The sequence below is a fragment of the Triturus cristatus genome, chromosome 2_2, assembly GCF_964204655.1.
Source record: "Triturus cristatus chromosome 2_2, aTriCri1.1, whole genome shotgun sequence".
NCBI lineage: Eukaryota > Metazoa > Chordata > Amphibia > Caudata > Salamandridae > Triturus > Triturus cristatus.
In genome coordinates this window covers 896928372-896945043 of record NC_140582.1, presented here as the reverse complement: position 1 = coordinate 896945043, position 16672 = coordinate 896928372, and positions in this window count along the sequence as shown.

The following is a 16672-nucleotide window of genomic DNA, read 5'->3' as shown; positions in this document are numbered from 1 at the left end:
CCTATGCTATCCAACGCTTTCCCTACTATTGCACTCACTGGAGTGGGAATAGTAAATTTTACCCTCCCGCTATACAACGCTTTCCCTACTGTTGCACTCTCTGGAGTGGGAATAGTAATTTTTACCCCTACGCTATCCAATGCTTTCCCTACTGCTGCACTCTTTGGAGTGGGAATAGTAATTTTTACCCCTACGTCATCTGACGTTTTTCCTACTGTTGCACTCACTGGAGTGGGAATAGTACATTTTGCTCTCACGCTATCCAACGCTTTCCCTACTGTTGCACTCTCTGGAGTGGGAATAGTAATTTTTACCCCTACGCCATCCAACGCTTTCTTTATTATTGCACTCACTGGAGGGGGAATAGTAATTTTTACTCCTATGCTATCCAACGCTTTCCCTACTGTTGCAATCTTTGGAGTGGGAATAGTAATTTTTACCCCTATGCTATCCAACGCTTTCCCTACTATTGCACTCACTGGAGTGGGAATAGTACATTTTACCCTCTCGCTATCCAACGCTTTCCCTACTGTTGCACTTTTGGAGTGGGAATAGTAATTTTTACCCCTACGCAATCCAACGCTTTCCCTACTGTTGCACTCAGTGGAGTGGGAATAGTAAATTTTACCCTCTCGCTATCCAACGCTTTCCCTACTCTTGCACTCTGTGGAGTGGGAATAGTAATTTTTACCCATACGCTATCCAACGCTTTCCCTACTGTTATACTCTGGGGAGTGGGAACAGTAATTTTTACCTGTACGCTATCCAATGCTTTCCCTACTGTTGCACTCTCTGGAGTGGGAATAGTAATTTTTACCCTCCCGCTATCCAACGCTTTCCCTACTGTTGCACTCTCTGGAGAGGGAATAGTAATTTTTACCCTCCCGCTATCCAACGCTTTCCCTACTGTTGCACTTACTAGAGTGGTAATAGTCAATTTTACCCGCCCGCTATCCTACGCTAAAAATATAGAATATTTTTAATTAATATTACATCAATATATATGTATTTAAAAATATATTTTTTTTACTTACATTATTTTTTAATGTTAAAGTTATTTAAGTATTTTTAAGTACGTTTTAGTTAATTATATTTATTATTTCATTAATTTTACATTACTTTTAAGACATTTAAAAAATTCGATATTTTGACCAACTATATATTTTACAACGATATTTTGGAATCGATATTTTTGTACTTGCCTGTTTGTAGATAGGGAGTCGATATTTTGGCATTCTATATTTTTTCCTCAATATTTTTGTAGGTCAATATTCTCCTCCTCGATATTCTGTCAGTGATCCCCTACGTGTAGTCCCGGCCCTCCTAGCCTACGACCTGGTGCACAGAAACCGACGCAGATGCCACAGAATGTCAGAACAACACTCAGGGGCAAAGGGGGGGGGGCAGGGGCAGAAACATAACCTCCACCCAAGTTAAATTGTAAATATGTCCTGTACATACATGACCTCCTGGCTCTGGTCACTTCGGGTGGCGTGTCCACCACTCCCTACGTACCGTCACAACAGAAGTGGATGTGGACGCGTACCCGTCACCACGACAATGATGGTACGGACCGTACCCATGCCCCCACAGCGTGGGTACGGCCCGTACCACCATTGGAGTGGTGATGGAGGGGTACGCGCTGTACCCACACCCTCAGAGCGTGGGTACGGCCCGTACCACTATTGGAGTGGTGATGGAGGGGTACGCGCCATACCCACTCCCTCAGAGCGTGGGTACGGCCCGTACCATCATTGGAGTTGTGATGGAGGTGTACGCGGTGTACCCACGCTGTGGGGGCGTGGGTACGGCCCGTACCACCATTGTTGTGGTGATGGAGGGGTACACGCCGTACCCACGCACTCAGAGCGTGGGTACGGCGCGTACACCTCCATCACCAAAACAATGGTGGTACGGGCCGTACCCACGCCCCCACAGCGTGGGTACGGCCCATACCGCCATTGGAGTGGTGATGGAGGGGTATGCGCCGTACCCACGCCCTCAGAGCGTGGGTACAGCCCGTACCACCATTGTTGTGGTGATGGAGGTGTACGCACCGTACCCATGCTGTGGGGGCGTGGGTACGGCCCGTACCACCATTGTTGTGGTGATGGAGTGGTACGCGCCATACCCACACACTCAGAGCGTGGGTACGGCATGTACACCTCCATCACCACAACAATGGTAGTACGGGCCGTACCCATGCCCCCACAGCGTGGGTACGGCCCGTACCACCATTGGAGTGCTGATGGAGGGGTACGCGCCTTACCCACACCCTCAGAGCATGGGTACGGCCCATACACCCCATGAATGTGGGGTTAGGGTCCATCCCACCAGTACCCCTATGGCACCAGTACAGAATGAACACAAGGCGTACACACGCCACTAATGTTGGCATAGGGTCTGGTGCAGCATATAAGCAGTATAATGGTGTGTGTGCATGCACAGGACAGCAGTGTACTGCACCAAGGGGGCGGGTGGGTGGTTGGGTGGGTGGCTGCAGAGGACTCCCAGCAGTGGACAGAGACCTGGGGGTGGGTGCCCAGGACTCCCAGCAGTGGACAGAGACATGGGGGAGGGTGCAGAGGCCTCCCAGCAGTGACCAGACATATGAGGGGTGGGTGCATATCACTCCCAGCAGTGCCCAGACATATGAGGGGTGGGTGCATATCACTCCCAGCAGTGGACAGAGACATGGGGGTGGGTGCCCAGGACTCCCAGCTGTGCCCAGACAAATCAGGGGTGGGTGCATATCACTCCCAGCAGTGCCCATACATATGAGGGGTGGGTGCAGAGGCCTCCCAGCAGTGGCCTGACATATGAGGGGTGGGTGCATCATCCTCAGATGACCACAACTCCATGGGTCCATGAACGCATCCCCAATGTGCAACTATGTTGAGAGTGCCATATCAACACATAACTGACAGCAGTGTCCCACTCCCATGAGGATGGATGTCATTCCCCCACTGCATGACACACTACATGTGGGTGCGATGACAAATGACACATGCATACACACACTGAGATCATGTCACAAGACTGTATAGTCATGTCACTGCCTACTAAACTAAGAGAGCCAAAGGGAACACACACTGTCACACACATTCCAGGACTGAAAGGAATGTACAGGTGCTGGCACAGCCACCAAGTTGTTGTCTCCCATGGAAGGAATAGGGTGGACTTCCCACAGATACAATGCCCACAAATGTCAGTCAGGTGACCAAATACCCTGCAGCACAAGTACCATATGTGTGCTAGGCTGGGAGTACACACATGCATAGTGCAGGAAAGGGACCATTTCCCCATGGAGGCATGGCAACATACTCTATACACAAGTACAGTGACTACCAAGGATGGAACAGATGATGCAGCCGGACACATTGCTGAGCAGGCATGGACTTAGTTGAAGGGATCCATCAGCCACCAAGGGAATGTAGACACAGGTCTGCACAACAATGGTGCAACTCCCTGCAGGGACGTTGTCAGGTGCCACAGAGGAAGGAACACTCCTTGGGACAATGACTCCGAACACAAAGAGCATACACGACCAAAGAATCATTGCAGAGACCTTGTGACGCCACGCAGATACCAGGGTCCACCCCATGAGCAGCAGACTCCTGCATTTCCCAGATACCCAACACATGATCACCACCCCAACCCATGGAGCATCAGCACCAACATCAATACCTGAAAAGCAATTGTGTGCAGGAAAAACAAAATGCTTTATTCAGCATGAAAACAAAAAGTACACTATTTACAAAGGCCATAGGCCAGTCCAGATACGAAGTCCTGGGGGTGGACACATGGCCACGCGTCTCCCCTAGCTTGCCTGCACATTTGACACCTCTGGTTGATCGACTGGGGTGGGGGCATCATGTGGGGAAGGACCAGGCACCGCAGGGACAGGAGGGGGTAGGGCAGGTGTTGGGGGTGCAGGGACAGACGACTCCACCACAGGGGGTGGGGCAGCGCCAGAGGTGGAGGTCAGTATTACGCTGCACACGTCCGCAAGGTCTTCCAGCGTGTCCCCTGCACCCGAAGGAACCACAGGCCCCAAGGTGGGGGGGGTCGGAGGGATGGGTTGCAGCGCTACTGGGGGAGGTGGTGGACAGGGGGGGACTTAACTCCCCTACCCGTGGAGTGTCTTGCCCGTTTGCGCGCAGGTGAAACAGTGGGGCTGAGGCCCAGCCCAGCCAAGTAGGTCTCCTTCTCAGACTGTGGGGCAGGGGAGCCGAAGGGAGTGACATTGGAGGGACTGGGAATGAGGCATGCAGACTCCGACTGTGGCTGCGTGTGTGCCTGTGTGCCCTAGACCCAGTGGGTGTGCCTTCTTCCCCCTGAGTGTGCGTGACTGGAGGTGTGCGCCTGCCCTTCCATGTTGGTGTGCTGCCTGTGTCTGGTGTGGTGCCTGCCTGGGAAGGTGTGTGTGTGCTTGGGACAGGAATGGGAGTGGGAAGTGTGGATGGCGCAGGGGGAGGTGGGGGGACCAAGCGCTGCAGGACACTCACTGCTGCCGTCAGTGACGAGTCCATGGACCTCAGCAACATCCGTTGGTCAGACATCGCTGATGACATGCCCTCCATGTACGACACCATCTGTGTCAGCAGTCTGGTGTGGCCATGGAGGATAGTCAGGATCGATGTTTGCCCAACCTGCAACTGCTGCTGAATATCCACAGACTCGGCAGTGAGGGCAGCAGGGGAGACAGGGGCAGGGGGTGCGGTGCCTGGCACGAAGGAGACATGTTGTTGCCCTACACGGACAGAAGGGACTGGAGCAACTGGGAGGGCGGTGATGGGAATGGAGGGGGCGGTGACAGTTGTAGTGCTGCTGCCAGCTGTTGGAGCAGCCTCCGCTCCCTCAGGGAGTTCAGCCTCGGACCCGTCTGCGTCGTAGCCGGTGGTGGTACTACCCAGGTCCTCCGCCGCACTCCCCTCGCCCTCTGTGCCACTTGATGCTGCTGACTCGCCAGGAGTGGTGGCACTGGTGCTGGATCCCTCCTCCACGTCCGTGCAGGTGTCTCCCTCAGTGTCCCCCGATGATGCTGTGGGCAAGGTGAAGAGACAGGAAATAATCAGTCACCTCTGTACATCTGACACATGAGTCCAAACTAAATAGGTGACAGTGCATATCATGAAAAGCATCATGAGGAACATCTAGAATACCCAGCACATATGTAAGCCCTGCACTCCCCAGTTGGTTCACCCAACATGCCCCCTGAAATAATGAAAATCAGGACAGCACAGCAAATAACTGGAGATCCAATTATACAGAGAAGCTAGTGTCTGTGAACAGTGGAGCACAGGCAGACCATGACGGCATGCCATTTCCTGGTCACTGTGAACAAAATAGTATTGGTGCACCCAATGCCAAATAACAGACGCCAATGCTGAAGGGGTCCCCACACTCATAGACATGTGAGTACTGTAGAAAAGAAAAAGTAATACTATCTGATCCATTGGGAAGCACAAAACTTTACACTATTGACATTTTTGGAATGTGTGAATGTCCCACTTGTGGAACAGAACACACATGTGCATGAATATCAGAAGTCACACAAGGAGGTGCACACAAAACTACATTTACACAGTCATTGTATGAGCTGCCCGCCTAATGCCAAGAAGCCAATGTGAAGAAGAAATGTGGTATCAGGAAGTACATATACATGGCACCACGGTGGTCGGGATGACTTGACACCGGTAAGTTGGCATCAGCAACAACCAAGGACTAACCCAAATGCTGACACACTGTGGGAACATGGATATGTATAATTCCTAAACAAAATTTGGACAGAAATGTGCCCATGTTCTAATAGTGCCAGCGTGTTCCACAAAAGTGTAAAAGTGGTACTTGTGCACTCCCTTGGGAGACATCTGTCATGCAGGCACATCATTGTCCTTCACAAAAATCAAAGTGAAGCATATAAACTATTGGGACATGTTGACAAGTGTAGTGAGGGCTAGGGCACATGACTTGTTGAATAACAACTTAAAACATGCCACCTGTCACATGGCCATCCGTACCATGATGACACAGTTGGCAACACATCTGACACACTACCTGTCATGTGGATTGGCACACATGTCCAGACACAGGACAATGCATTAGCTAATGGCCCTGAAATTGTGTTGGGATAAGGAGCACCTGCACTGAGGAGACACCCTGATGTGAACGAAGAATGTCCACACAGATGTCAGCACACACAGGCCAAACCACATAGCATCTGGAGCACACACCCATGCCAATAATGGATGAGCAGGAAACATGTTTTTTAACTTGTGACACATGCTGCAAAGCACAAACATGACACCCTGCACAACATGCCTGGGTCACTGCACGTTGAGTGCCTGCCCAGACAATCATCACACACTGGTCAGACCTGGCAAGGAGACATAAGGTTTGGACATGTAATCCTTGCCCGCACAAACACCCCATACCTGAGACAATGTGATGGAGACAGTTCAAGAAGTGACACCTCTCAATCTGGGTTTACAAAAAAGTGCATCAGGAAATCCTAAATGTACTCCACATCACCTCGTGAGGCTGCCAACACATATTGTGACAAAAAACCTCAACATATTGTTGTACATAGACACACAGGCACTGGCCAGTGTGAGGATGCACAAGCAAAATGGGGTCAGCCTGTACAATGGGCACACGTAGCACAATTCACATAAATACAAATGAGGCCAGGGAACAATGCCACAGAGGCAAAACTATGCTGAACACATTGAGAATGGGCACAGTGTTGGATGACACACATGATACCGAGGCAAGGGTGTCTTAGGGTACTGTAGTGGGCACACTGCTCCATGGTCCTGGAATTATCTGACTGTAACATGAGCTACCGTCCCGGCAGTATGCATATCTCCCACTCATGCACACCATGTCTGAGGCCATAACATCGGGCATGCATGCTGCAAGTCTGTTCATTTGTAAACTCACACTCCTATGTTGAGACTCAGCACCAGTGCCAACTGATATGGACCCCCAAATGACTGAACAGGACAGGGCACAGGCAAGGTAACAACACATGTCTCCGACCCCAACCCCACATGATGCAGACAGCCTAGATGACCATGTGCAATAGTGATTACACACAGACCAGGGAACACATGTCAAGGAGGAGAAAGGAGGAAGAACAGCAGCGGATGACTTTGGGGAACAGAAAATGCAATGCACATATTAACCCTGGCAGTGTATCCATGCGACTGAGCACTTCCCAAAGCTGGTGACACACAACAAACACACATGTACCTACCCCCTTGCTGCTGCTGCTTCTCCTGTAACCGCCTATCTAAGTCAGGGAAGACCATCACCAGGACACGCTTCATTTGGTGTGTCAGGCGCCGGCGCCCGCGGTTCTTGCCTTCTGGTGAGTCCCCCAGCAGGACCCGGGCGATCCTCCTGGTCCAGCACCGGATGTCCTGCCAGCGTTTCCTCACCTGTGCCAGGCGCCGACTGCGAACCTCCACGGAGATCACGGCCCTGACGGCCCGCTTCCATATCTTCCCCTTCTCGTTGGCGGTTACCTGTGAGGATGCCAAAGTGAGAATGGATCACTACACCTGCTCCATGTCACAGAGACACACATTAGAACATCTTTGATTTGTTGAACAGGGCATAGTATGCAGCAAAATAATCGCACCTTGGCCATAGGGACTTTGGCCTCTGTGAAGGCCTGATGCACTACATGGCATTCGAAGTACACAGGTGGCATGAGGGGTGCGACACACTCCCTGATCATGGCACACACTGTAAATCACAAGCAACACAAAGCTGATGGCCAGCACCTCCAAGCAGTCACATGCCCCAGGCCACTGCCCCATCAGCAGACTACACAGACACACACAGGCACAGATCATTCACCTGCCAGTGCCAACAGCCGATATAAACCTCACTCTGCACATGTGCCACTTGCCTGGGGGGTGTCACAGGTGTGGGGCTAGCCCAGCAAGTCAGACACACAGCACGGATCACTTCTCACATCAGATGGGTAGAGCTGTTGCCTCCTCCATGCAGCTGTGGTGCAACACTCCACATAGACACTCACCCACATGACAAGGAACATTCACACACATCAATCTCCAGTTCATTTGGACACTCTCACCACAGCTCCACTCAACTCACACACATATGTGGGTACAGTCACCTGTCACACGGGGGGAACACTGAATCACCTCAGCACTATAGAACAAGAAGGGCCAAGAGGATTAGCTATGCTGAATGTGCCATGCAGCATGCAGTAATAGTCACAGTAAGCACAATGCAAGTGAGGGGTGCACACATGAACCACACCGTGCTCTGCATGACAGACATGAGCCGTTCCCCCCCTGGGACCCACTCTAAACAACATTTCATGTCTGTCACACCTGGACATAATGCCAGAAGTGCCAGTCACAAAAAGAAGGGGCACAGTCAAAGGTAGCCGAGTCAGCAATCACCTGCACCCCTGGTCTACCATACAGGCTGGGGAACTGTGGGAGGATGACGTCCAGCAACGCCTCATTCTCTTCCTGTGTAAATAGCTGGGCCCTCTCCACAGTCCGCGACATGGTGCCAGAGGAATCACAAGCAGCAGCAGTGTAGTCGAATCAAAGGTTGTGCAGGCAATGGGTTCTGGCTGACTTATATCTGCCTTGCTGGGCTATTTCATGAACAGGAGTACAGAGTGATTGGTCAGACTCATTTGCATCCTACGTTTCCTCCAATCCCTTTAAACATACACCAGTGACAGCATGAGCATTTTTTCAAATTTGCAGCATCATGTCAAGTCAACAACCACTTTGCAACAATGTATAATGTGGCCAACTGCTTTTTCCAGGCCACATGATGGAAACATTTGATCTTTAAACTGGGTATCCATGACAACCAGCATGCATGTAGGCCCTAATACTTGTCCCTTATGTGTCCCCATTGTAAATTTCAAATCCCCACACAGTTACGGTGCGTTTCACACGTACCCCTAGGGCACCACTACTCTAGTGATACGGCCCGTACCCGCGTGTGTCCGGCCTGTAGCACTATGGTAGGGTTGCCGTAGGCGTACGCCATAGTGCTACAGGCTGTACCCGGGTGTGTCCGTCCCGTAGCACTATGGTAGTGTTGCCGTAAGCGTACGCCATAGTGCTACGGGCCGTACCCGTGTGTGTACGGCTCGTAGCACTAGGCGTACGCCTACGGCAACCCTACCATAGTACTACGGGCTGTACCCGCGTGTGTACAGCCCGTAGCACTATGACGTACGCCTACGTCAACACAAACATAGTGCCACGGGCCGGACCCACGCGGGTACGGCACATAGCACTATGGCGTAGGCCTACGGCAACACTAACATAGTGCTACGGGCCAGACACACGCCGGTACGGCCCGTAGCACTATGGCGTACGCCTACGGCAACACTACCATAGTGCTAGGGGCCGGACACACGCGTGTACGGGCGTATCTCTATGGCGTACGCCTACAGCTACACTCCCATAGGGATAGGACCAGTGTGTACACGTACGTGTGTACGGTCCGTACACACACGCGTACTCCTACCCAAACACCATATAGTGATACGACCGTACACATGCCCTCAGGGCGTGGGTACGGTGCGTTTCACAGCTTACACTGGTGATAGGTGGCTCACAGGAAAGGAATGGAGGTGTCTGACTCGCACAAGGATGGACATCAAGTCGTTGTCAGTGCAGTCCTTCATGTGTAGGGCCTACGTGTGTCAGGCAGTGATGTGGCACATGTCTCCTCGTGTTTTAACCCAATAGTTGTATGATGACCTGTGTACACATGTCATGTGTGATGGGGCACTATGTGGCGCACTTCCCCTTCACACCTTTTACATGTGTGCATGTAGTTCTAACTTGTCAAGCACTGCATCACTGGCATGGCACAGTCACCAACACCCACAACTGTCCCCTGATGCCAGGTACACGGATGATGACACCTCACATCTCACTACCAGCGTGCCACGATGTGCCTATGTCATGTGTGTGTCATATGTTCCCATGATCTTGCTGTTGGTGTTCCGTCAACGGCATCTGCTGTAGCTGCATCCAACATGTGTCTGTGTGTAGATGCCCATGTCACACTATTACGCACACCAGGACACATGTGGAATAACACATAACGTGTGTCTGTATGCATCGAACAGGGACTTGCGAGCTTAGGACATATCTGCATAGTCTCAAAGTCTATGTGATCATTTTTGACATGTACCCCTTCATGGCAAGGTGTGTGGTCTGTCCTTTTTTCCATGACATGTGACCTGTGCGTCTAGCTTGCCGGCAGCTGTCTGTATGAGATGACATCCTTCAAATGCACATATGTGGATGTATGTCACTCCTGTAATTTGTCTGGCTGTTCACTCACACTGGCCCACAGCTACTTTCATGGCATGTCATGTACACCTTGCCAATCCACATTTGTAGCTGGCTCTTGGTAGGAGTATCACCTTGCTGGCATACGTGTGCAGGTTGTATTGCACAGTACAGACTCTGTATGTAGCATATGTGTATTAGCTGTTGAACATGTGCTCAGTGCATTGACATTGGTGTAGTAATGTACTCAATCTTCGTTATTCCTTCCAAATTTCTGCAGGGCACCGCCTCTCCCCCGACCAATGCCAGACTTGGGTGCCATGAGGGAACGTGACTGCATACGCCGCTACAGATTCCCCCAACAGATAATTGAGGACCTGACAAACAGGCAGGCACCACACCTCCAACCGCGACACAGGTATCCAACAGCACTGACCCCCAAGATGAAGGTGATGGCAGCCCTACATTTCTTTGCCACCGGTACATTTCAGTTCACCATAGCTGATGTGGGTGGCATGTCCCAGACCATGTTCAGCCATGTCCTGCATGATATTTTAGAAGCCATGTTGGAGCACCTGGATGAATTCATCCATTTTCCAACTCGTGAGCAGTTAACAGGTATCAAGTGTGAGTTCTATGCCCTGGGAGGGATGCCCCATGTAATTGGGTCCATTGATGGGACACATGTGGCTTTGGTAGCACCACAGGCACAGGAGGTAGCCTATCGCAACAGAAAACATTATCACTCCATTAATGCCCTTGTGGTGTGTCTTGCTAACATGCTGATTTCCCATGTCTGTGCACGTTTTCCAGGGTCAGCACACGATGCCTACATCATGAGGCGTAGCAGGGTGCCAGAAATGATGCTGCAGCTGCACAACGAATGAGCATGTCTTGTTGGTAGGTATACTCTCTTTGTCCAGTATTTAGCGGTATCTTTGTATGTGACGGCATCTCCTGACCCACTTCTTTACATGATGTTTCCATGTAGGGGACTCTGGCTATCCCAACATGCCGTGGCTGGTAACGCCTCTCCGCAACCCCAGAACAGCTGCAGATCACCGTTACAACAACACCCATGGGCAGATCAGGCGAGTGATTGAGAGGACGTTTGGCCTCCTGAAGAGCCGCTTCTGTTGCCTCCACAAAACAGGCGGGTCCCTCCCATATGCACCGGTGAAGGTCTGCAAAATCTTCCTAGTGTGCTGCATGCTGCACAACATGGCAGTGGAGAAAGCTGTGCCACTCATCCTGGATCCCGATGAGCAGGAACATCCACCCGTGGAGGATGACGGCCTAGGTCACGTGGCTAGTGAGGAGGAGGAGGAGGACATCCGGAGTCAGCTCATACGCAACTTCTTCTCATAATGGTGAGTCCCTGTGTCTGAGTGTGCACGCTTGGAGCCTTGTGTGGCATGTGTTGCAATGTGTGTGTCCAGCTGACTGTATGCTAAGTGACTTTGAGGTGTCTTCTGATGTGGCAACTCGAGTGCTGATGTCATTCCACACATTTCAGCTGACACACCCATTTGACAACTAGCATGGTGTCAACCTTAGTCATGTAGAGTACATGACCATGCATGCGGATGACTATGTTTTTCCTGACTTCTTGTGTGTCTCTCATCCCCAGGTAGTTGCGCATGCTGTCTGCTCGTGGCATCGTTGTGCTCCTGCTATTCCTCATGAGTATTACAACGTGTGCTGAATCAGCATTACATGCACGGACATGGTGAAAATTCTCCTTTGGGTAAGGAATGCAGCAAGACATTTTGGGTGTGGTAGTTGTTTGGAATGTGTGGGCACTGCTCCTGTGCAGGTTTTGCTACTATGCATACATGTGGACTCAACATGGAGCACATGACATGTAGCATGACTCACATGAATTGATAGTCACCCTTCGTGACAGTCATCTGTAATGGGATTGTGGATTTTGATGAAGGCATCAATGTGTGTACCACTTCCCTCAGAAACATACGGGAGGCTACGGGTGGACATATTGCGGGACTTACCCATAAGAGGCTCAATGGGGAATTGCAGCCTCTCTGTGTGCAGCAGGAGATGTTTGGCTCACCCCCTTCACTTGTGTGCCACTCCAATGGATTTACAGCATCTGTGGTGCAAAGGGGGTGTCCAGTGTAGGTTCCACATGTTAATCCAATAGACCTGTGAGTCTGTTAATGTTAATGCTTTTGCATAGGTGTGAGCCTGAGTAATAAAGGTGTTCCTCAGCCTCCAAGGTGCCTCATCTCTGTCAATGCAGGTCTCTTGCCACTGTGCATGCGGCATCTCTGGCATGGTTGTCAAGGATTGTGCATATGAGTCTTGGTGTAGATTAGCAACCTGCATGCTGTTCTTCATGTATTTGATTCTCTATTGTGCATGATGTCCATGGGTGTGTATGTGTTTTGGCATGTTAGTCCCCCCCACGGGCCGTCAACACCTTCCAGGGTGTGTTTCCTGTGCGCAGCTCGGCCTTCAGTTTCATGATCCGGTGTCAGTCATCTTTGGTGATTGTGCATCCTTTGTCTCTGGGTGTGCCATTGTAAACTGGTAACTCCTTCCTTGACATACACCTGTTGCATTAGTCCTTTCTGACATCCTAGTCTTTGTGTGGATATTGTGGCATAGTTCCCAGGACATGCCGCCTGCTGTTGCAGCCACTGCAGCAAGGGCACATGTAGTTTCCAGATTTGGCAACACACACACATCAAATATGCTCCTCCCTTCCTCCCTCAACACATTCATTTGGCTGTCATCAGCTTGTCCGTGCCACAGTTGCGGCCACGCGGTACCAAAGGCTAGACCGTCTGCACATGCAACGTGCACATTGCACGACCCTCAGGTCCTTGCATGACCCACATCACACTCCAGTCTGATGTTGCAGCCACCCTCCAAGCAAGGTCCATCCACACATCTCCCGCCTGCTCTCAGGCATGCACTGAGCGCACACACAACACCTTTGCATGATGAGTGTGCAACTCCGACTGCCTACACAGCGCTGCCATGCCTTCCAGGACCTGTCACACCCACCAGGTCATGTCCCTCCTACTCCCCACCGGCTCTGTACCCCTGCAAGGCCATGGGAATGGGACTCAAGGCTTCTGCATGTAGTATGCTCTCGTCGTGAGGCACATGGCACAGGTATCATCTCTCAGCATGTCAATCTACCATGTGTCCAGGACCCCCCTATCCACCATCACATGCGCACACAACCTCATCATCAACTCATATGCCATTGACAGCCAGGCGCTCCTCACCCTCACCAAGGACGCTGACATTTCCAGTTCCAATATGCAAGATTGCATGGCATCCATATATGAATGGCAGAACAGCAGCCCCCTGAGGCTGGACTTGTACAGGACTGAGGTCAACATCTGAGGATTGTCCCCTTACAGCTGGGTCAACTGCTTGTGTCCCACCCGCAGAAGCCCCGCACAGGCACCCAGTGTCCACGCACACAAGATGTTGTGCATCATGGATTGCTTGCTCACATTTGCATGGTAATCACCAGCATCTGTACCTCACACTGCAACACCCTCAGCATTATGCACATGATCCCCAGATAGATCCACTCCAAGGAAAGATGGACCATCCCCCAGGTCCACGACAACATCCATGTCAAATACTGCCCTGCCCTCTACGGAGCAGCCACATCCAAACTCCAGGGACACTTGTCCACATCCAGGCTGCATCTGCACACCTCAGCTTCAACATCCCGCGCCCCAGCCACATCACCGTCCAGCAGAGATAGCTGCAATGGATTACTGTGTGCTGCAGGATGACCTTCATACTCCTCACCCACACTCAGGAGGCAGGCCACAACCCTGACCCAAAACCAACCTTGTACCACTGTCATCCGAGACCCCGTAGTGCCATCTCCGTGCATCCAACCTTGACCTGGCCACCATTCTTCAGATCCACCGTACTCCAGCATGCAGGACATAGTTCTACCACCTGGGAACACATACCTGTGACTCCCTCCCCGGGAACCTCCAAATGAGGCATGACCTATACGCCTTAATGTTACTCTTCCAAATAGGTGTGTCCTCACAGTTTCCCTAGCACTCCCTCAGCAGCTTGAGGCCATCACAGGTGAGTATTGTGCTCCATGTCTGCATTGAATGATAACTTGTGGCCCATGTGTGTCCTGTACCAGACTCAGTTCCCAGGGTATGGATGGGTGGAGTTGGTTCAACACTCAGGCATAGTTAGACATTTACACACACATAAGTTGTGGACTAATGCCAAATGACAGCAACATCTCATGACAAGAAAAAAAGAATTTATTTTTGGTGGGGTGAGTCTTTTGGTAGATGTACTAAGGTGCTCTACCGGGTGCATAGAACCCAAAGTTCACAGGGGGAGATGGCATCCTTGTCAGTTGGAGTCATCAGAGTCCAGACCACAGTGTTGGTCATCATTGGTCAGACTGTGATCGGCAAGTCCATGTGGCAGAGAATGTCATTGGGTGAGGTGCTGCTGTTGCGCCAGAGGTCCAGGTGCCAGGCCAGGTGACCTGGGAGATGTGGATGGTCCGCTGACTCTCACGGTCTTTTCCGTGGACGACCCACCTTCCTCGCGGGACCCTCAGATGCAGGCCTTGATGATGTCTGTGATGCTCCGTTGGACGAATCCTCCTCCTCCGCCCTCCCTGTGGCTGGTGGTGGTCTTCGCTTGGTGGCACAGGGAGGGTTGCCCATGTTGTCAGCGATTCGACAGAGTGAACGGCTCATGTCCGTTTGCACCGCCAGGAGCTCAGCCAGTCTTGCCTCCATCCGTCCTTGGTGTTGTTGTTGACTGGCATGTTGCTCGGCCTGCAGGTTCTTCATCTCGTCGAGGATCCCCTTGATGTCTGTGAGGCTCGACACTGCCTGGCTGATGCCCCTGGTGTCACACCGGTATGTGGCGTATGTGTGCCATACCGGTTCCCTCAGCTGGCTGGTCAGGTTCTCGCCTCCGCCTGCCTCCACTCCCACCACCCCTGCCCACACGAGCCTGGCCTGCCGTTGTGGGCACATCAGGTCTACGGGACCCCTGAGGGATGGCATTAGCGTGGTCTGCCTCCTCCTGGGTGCCCGGAGAACCTTGTCCCTCCTGGTCAGACTGGCTGTGTTGTTCAGTGCGAGCAGGGCTCCTGGGTGTCTCCTGGGATGTGGCAGGAATGGGGGTAGTGGTTGGCACAGATGTACCTGACGCAGGTGCTGCGGGGGCTTGGGCACCAGAGGGGCCATGTTGGTCGGGGTCATCCACGGAGTGGTGGGAGTTGTCGATGCCGGTGGGATCATCTTCACGCTGAGTCTGGGACTGTGATTGTTCCCCCCCATTGCTGGGGGGAGGCCAATGATGTTGCCCTGTGTGTGAGAGAGAGAGACAATGTTAATGCTGTTTCATGCCACATCCATGTTTCATACATATTCAAGTAGTTACAGTTCCTCCAGGTGGTTGGATGTGCCTAGCATTCCTCTCAATGTAAACTTGGGGATGGGTATGTTGCGGGGGACAGATTGGTATGTGCTCCTGAGTGTTTGACCAATAGATTTTTGGCTCGGATGCTTATTTGGCTATGGATTGGTCTTGTTGTGTCACATGTCCATTGTGAGAGTGGGTAAATCCGTTGCCTGCCCCGGGGGTGTGTGCTTGTGTGAGGGTGTGTGTGTGAACGGGCCTGCTGTTGGGTGTAGTGTGATTTGTCATTGGGTCTCCCAGTTGATGTGTCTGTCCCCTCATGGTGCATGCTGGCATGACAGTGTGTGTGAGCTCCTGTGCTAGGTATGTGAGCTTGTGGAGTTGTTGTTTGAGTGTACAGTGGTCACAGGAGGGCCTTGTGCTGCGTTCAGCAGGGCCAAGTGTCAGCTACCTTGTCAGTACTTTGCCAGTCCCTGTGCATTGGGCATGGTGCATGGGTATGTACCTAGGCCATATGGGCTGTGGGCATTGGTGTCTGCTTCTGAGTTGCACAATGTGTTGTGTGAGCCCCACCCTCCCAGCATCCCGGACATCCAGTCTTGGGTTTATGGTTGGTGTGGCCTGGGACATGGCATTGCCTTTATTTTTGAATGGGGCATGGAGATGTTAGTGGCATGAGCATGGTTTTTGAGTGTGGTTGTGTGCGGTGAGGGCTTGGGGTAAGTTGAGTGCATTTGGTGTATTTGTGGTGTGGATGCCATTCCCCCCATGTTACGTGAGTTGTTTGTGTACTCACCAGGCTCTGCGACTCCTTCAACTCTGTGTACTCCCACCGGCGGAAGCGTGGCCATCACCTTCTCCTCCCAGGGATGGCAATGTACGGGTCTGCGGGGCAGCCCACCTTCAGTGATGTTACTCTGGGCATATACCTCATTCATTTTCCTCTTGAC